The sequence below is a fragment of the Lepidothrix coronata genome, unplaced genomic scaffold, assembly GCF_001604755.1.
Source record: "Lepidothrix coronata isolate B3197 unplaced genomic scaffold, Lepidothrix_coronata-1.0 Scaffold357, whole genome shotgun sequence".
In the NCBI taxonomy this organism is placed as follows: Eukaryota; Metazoa; Chordata; class Aves; order Passeriformes; family Pipridae; genus Lepidothrix; species Lepidothrix coronata.
The window spans coordinates 124,808-130,866 of NW_016690537.1; positions in this window are offsets into that span (position 1 = coordinate 124,808).

Below are 6,059 nucleotides of genomic sequence, written 5' to 3' on the forward strand. Positions count from 1 at the left end.
CGACGCGGGATGTGCCGTCGGCCAAAGCCACGGGGCCGTCGGGAATCAGGGAGTTGTGGTCGGAAGCCATGGGCCGGAGCCCGCAGGTCCCTCTGGAAGCACAAAGCCATCACTGCCCTGCCCAGGGGCCGCTCAGGTCCCCTGTTGTCCCCCCACACTGCGCTGAGGGGCAGCAGGGCCAGGGACCCCCGAGGGCACGTCTGTGCCCCCGTTCTGCTGGGAACCCCCCAGTGTTCCCGAGCTCCCTCCCACATCCCAGGGCCACTGACCTGCAGCTGTCCCAGGTGCCACCCACAGGCCCAACCAGGGCCAGTAGGACCAGTAGCCACAGCCAAGCCATGGCTGGCAGTGCCAGGAGCGGGGGGTCACCTCCAGCGCAGCCCCCACGGCCCTGCCGGTGCCCCCGGGCCGGGGCTGATGTCACAGAGGGGCCGGTTCCATGGGCTGGGCGTGGTGGCCTTGGGATGGGGGGAGAGGGACAGCATGGAGTCATAGAACCCTGGAATGGTTTGGGTTGGAAAGGACCTCAACGACCACCCAGTGCCACCCCCTGCCATGGCAGGGACACCTTCCACTAGCCCAGGTGGCTCCGAGCCCTGTCCAACCTGGCCTTGGACACTTCCAGGGCTGGTGAGTGTTCCCAGGAGAGGGACCCTTGTGCCAGCAGCACACGCAGCCACAGCCTGGCCTGCGGGATCAGGGCAGGAGGCCCTGGGAGCAGCAGGGATGTGGGATCACAGCAGGCAGGTGCAGGCAGGGAGGGGCTGCCAGCAGGGAGGGAAGCACAGGGGACAGTCTGTCTGCCTTCCAGGAGAAGGGGCAGAGTCACTGATGCTCCCTGACATGGGGACAGCAGGTCCCAGAGCAAGGATCTGCCATTCCCATGGGAGGAGAATCAGCCAGGGATTGCCCACAGAGGAGGGCCCTGGTGTTCCTGGGCTGGGGGTGGTTCTGGGCAGGCATCCCGCAGCTTCCAGGTGGCAGATGGATCTGGGATGTCCCTCTGCAGCCCAGAACCACCCCTCACATGCCAGCTGGAGCTCTCTCTGATCCTGTTCCTGACATTATTTTCCACAGGCCGTGTCTGCTTCTCTCCATCTGCAGGCTCGGGCTGGGTGCCAGGGGGTGGAAAGAGGAGGCTGCTGCTTGGGCATGTGAGGCACCAGAGTCGGAGAGTGGCTGGAAGGGAGGGCTGGCAAGGGAGGAATTGCCACAGAATCACAGGTGGCTGAGGTTGGAGGTCACCTGGTCCAATTCCTGCTCAAGCAGGGTCAGATGCAGCAGCTTGCCCAGGAGCACAACCAGTTGGATTTCGAATATCTCCAAGGCAGGAGACTCCACAACCTCCCTGGGCAGCCTGTGCCCATGCTCAGTCCTCCTCACAGGAACTAAAGTGGTTCCCTGTGTTTAGGTGGTATTTCAGAGTGTTTTTTTTTAATTTGTGCCCATTGCCTCTTGTCCTGTCACTGGACAGTGCTAAGAAGGATCTATTTCCCTCTTCTCCCTCCCATCTTGATCCTGGTACCCACTGACAAGATCCCCCTGAGCCGTCTCTTCTCCAGCCCCAGCTCACTCATCCTCCCCTCACAGGAGGGATGTTCCAGTCACCAGCCACCAGAATCACCCTTTGGTGGACTCTCTCCAGCACATCCACGTCTTCCTTGTTCAGGGGAGCCCAGAACTGGACACAGCACTCCCGGGGTGGTCTCACCACTGCTGAGCAGAGAGGAAGGATCACCTTTCTCCTGGCAACCTCCAGCACAGCCCAGGGTGCTGCTGGCTGTGGTTTGTGCCATGAGCTTGCTGTCAGCCAGAACTCCTTTCTTGGCTTTCTCCCTGCCTTCTCCTGGTGCTGTGAGGTTATTCCTCCCCAGGACTTGGCGTTCCCTGGGTTGAACTCCACGAGGTCGCAGCTCCGTTCTCTGCTCTAGATGGCAGCAAATCCATCTGCCGGGCGCGTCCCTCCTCCCGGTTTGGAGTCAGAGAAATCTGGAATCACAGAATATTCTGAGTTGGGAGAGACCCCCAAGGATCATCCGATCCAACTCCTGACCCTGCCCAGGGCACCCCAACAATCCCACCCTGTCCCTCAGAGCGTTGTCCAAACCCTCCTGGAGCTCTGGCAGCCTTGGGGCCGTGCCCACTGCCCTGGGGAGCCTGGGCAGTGCCCAACCACCCTCTGGGGGAAGAACCTTGTCCTGAGATCCAACCTGAGCCTGCCCTGGCACAGCTCCAGCCGTTCCCTGGGTGCTGTCCCCGGTCACCAGGAACAAGAGATCAGTGCCTGCCCTTCCACTTCCCCCCACCAGGACGTCGCAGACTGACCCTGCAAACTCGCTGAGGGCGTGCTCTGCCACATCATCTGAGTTATTAATGAAGATGCTGAACAATATTGGCCCCAGTTTGACCCCTGGGCTACCCCACTGGTGACTGGCCTCCACCAGGGCTTGGTACCACTGCTCACAACCCCCTGGATCCAGCCATTCAGCAAATTTTCAGTCCACCTCACCTCGTCTTGCCTGTTAGGGTGCCTGTGAGAACACAGCCAGAAAAGCATTAATAAAACTGAGCCAAACAGCATCCCCTGCTCCCTCCTCATCCACCAACCACTCCTCCTGTCCTGCCAGGCTGGCAGGTGAAGCACAATTTCCCCTTATAAACCCAAGCTGCCCCTGGGTAGCACCTTCCCTGCCATCTGCACCCGTTTCTTGGCTGACTTTGTGCATAAGCTGAGGCAGGGGAACCACCCTGCAGTGGAAAAACGGGGTTCAGCTGCCTGTGCTTACCCCGGGCTGCAGAGCAAGGTGGTGCTGGCTATGAAGGGAGAAGGGCTCTGCCTTTCCTGCCCAGCCCCTGCCTGGATTCTGTCCGGATTCTGCCCAGCCCCTGCCTGGACCTTGCCTGCATCCTTCCCAGACTCTGCCTGGACCCTTCCCAGCCCCTTCCTGGCCCCTGGCCAGCCCCTCCTTTGGCACACACGGATGGATCCAGCCTTTGGCACCCCCAATGTCTGGGTAGGTCTCCCCGGAGAAGCTGAACACTCACTTTGCTCCCCAAACCCAGCCCCTGGGTTCTCCCCAGGAAAGTTAAACGGTTCTGTTTGAGCCACGAAGCTCCTGGGAACACCCGTGCAGTCATTCCTGGGGAGCCAGGGAGCAGCAGGAAGCTCTGGAGCATCCCTGGGCTCTCCCTTCCCAGGTGGGACCTGCCTCCTCCCACCGCAGCTTCCTGGGTGGGCACTGCCAAATCCCAAGGGAAGAGGGACCACAGGATTAGCTGGTCACCTTTGCCAGGAAAAGCAGTCCCACTGCCTGGGATCTTCCCACTTTTCCCCTGTAGAGTCACAACACTGAAGGGATACAACCCTTTGGCAAACTCAAGAGGCCCCTCAAACCCCCCATACCCCATAATTAATACAATTAATAATAACTCACACACACGTAATTTGCCCTCTGATGGCCTTGCTCTGCTGCTGTCCCACATTCCTCACCCCGTCCTGCTGCCCTGCCTGCACCCTTGGAATGGTTAAGGTTGGGAAAGACCTCCAGGATCATCAAGTCCAAGCTCAGAAGGGGAAGCTGTGCCACAGGCACCGCGAGCAGAGCGCAGGCACGGGCTGGATATTGGCTCTGGCAGGAATAATTTGCGACTGGGCTTTAAATAAGGCAGCTCTTCTGTCAGGCAGGAAGATCCTTTTCCTGCAAAGAAGACGGGGAGTGCAGCTGGAGCAGAGCTGTCAGCGTGCTGAGGGCTCTGGGGGGGGCAGAGCAAGGTGGGGTGGGGAGAGAGGGGAACTCAGAGGGTGCCCCAGAGCCCAGGATTCCTGTGCCGTGCTGGGCCTCCAGGAATTCCCATCCCAAGGGAAAGGCTGTGGCCCTGCAGAGCTCCAGCTGCCATCCAGGCCACCACAGCTGGATTTAACAAGGCCAGGCCTGTGCCAGGAGAATGATCCCTGCTCGGGGCCACCTGGAGCCGGAGCCACATCCTCATCAGGCTGAGCTGCTCCTCCACACCCTCCTGCTCCCCAGAGCTTGTCTCTGCCCCACCTCTGACAGCTGGGAGGTGACATCTCAGAGGATGGAGCAGACACACCTACAGCAGGGAGACCTCAGATGGGCTGGGAAGCTTTTGGCAGCTCGGCACAAAGGAGATGGAGCTCAGTCAATCACCAGATCCCCCCGCCCTCCTCAATCCATATTTAATGGCTCTTTGGGTCTCGATGTTTAAATCTATCTAATGAGCATTTAACTGCTGCTCAATAATTAATGCCTCAGTGTTCAGTGCAATAATCCCTTGGATCACAGTGAGTGCTGGTCCATCACCCTGGGTGTGGGAGGCCAGGGGAGCTGCTCAGTGACCCCCTTCCCATGGATGAGCAGGTTATCCATGTTATCCCTGCACCCTGAGCTCTTTGTGAGCAATGCCATGAGCCTGGGAGCACTGGGAGCACTGGAAGCACTGGGAGATGAGCTGTGGGTGGCAGGGACAGGCCACAGGGGAAAGGAAGGGAAGGGTTTGGGTATCTCCATGCCTGGAGCAAAGGAGGCTCAGGGGCGACCTTTTGGCTCTGGAAGTCCAGAGTGGGGATGGGGCCCAGGGTGGATCCATGGGCTGGGAGGGCTTTTCCAACCCCAGTGACCCTGTGATAACATTGTCACTGTGTCACAATGCCAGGGCTGGGCTGGTGTGAGCACACCACAGTGCCCTGGGCTCAGGGTCCTGCTCCGCCTGGGACTGGGATTGTGTTCCCAGCTGTTTGCTGGGTTTGTCTGGCACACCCAGATCCTGTGGCACAGGGCTGTGCTCTCTGGCTGCTCTGCCTGGTGGTGCCGTGGGTCTGCTGTGCCTTACTGGAAGCAGGTGCCATGTGGAGCCTTAGTGGGGCAGAGACTGGGGGAGGAATGATTGTCCAGCACTGCTGGATTGGGAAGCCGGGTGGGCAGGTTTGGCTCCCTGCCCTGTCTGCATCTCCTTTGTACCCAGTGTCCATGTGAACATGCCAGGAGATGCCCACACCAGGCATGGAGAGGAGGGGAACCCTGTGCCCAGATGCATCTGATGCATGGACAGGAGACTCTGGTGCACACACTGTCCCCAGAGCTCAGCTCGGGCACATCATGGAATCACAGGATCATTTAGGTTGGAAAACAGCTCCAAGATCAGCGAGTCCAACCTTTGACTGAACACCACCAGGTCGACTAAACCACAGCACTCAGTGCCACCTCATCCAGGGAATGTGTCACCTCATCCAGGGAAGGTGCCGTGACATCCAGGGAATGTGTCACCTCATCCAGGGAAGGTGCCGTGACATCCAGGGAAGGTGCCACCTCCTCCAGAGAAGGTTCCTGCTCTGCTCTGGAAGCCCCAGAGCTGCAGAGCTGTGCCCTGAGCTGGGCACTGCCACACTGCTGTGCCTCTGTGTCCATGTGGAATCACCCCCTGCAGCCAAACTGTGCTCAGCCTTCCCTGACCGATCTCCCTCCCTGCCCCTCTAACCTGCTTTTCCCAAAATTACCATCTGTATCCCTGTTCCCACCCCAAGACCCATCCCCTGTCCCCATTCCCAGTCCCATTCCCATCCCTGCCCCCCCCTCCTGATCACTGTTCCTGTCCCTGTCACCAGCACTGTCCCCACACCATCCCCACCCCTGTCCCTCCCTGTCTCCATCCCGGCACCTCCCTCCCTCCTGCCGGCTACTCCTGCGGGTCTCTGCGACTGAATTCCAGGGTTTTTTTGAGGGAGAGACATACCTGATTAATCCCAGAGTGAGCTGTAATCACATGGCAATAACAGCACGACTCGTGCTTATCTGAATGTGTAATCACAGCAATGAATAACATTCCGGGCTCTGCACCTCACTAATGAGCAGCTGCCGGGAGGGGAGAGGCTGCTGGCAGCTCCCAGCAGCACATCCCAGCCCTCTGCAGGGCCGGGATCTGCTGTGGGGAGGGAAAACGACCCTCAGCCTGTCAGGACACGAGAGGAGTTACCAACTGGGCCTGCTTTTCTCCCAGCCCAGCGGGGACCCCTGATCCAGGGTCCCTGTGATGGCTGTGGG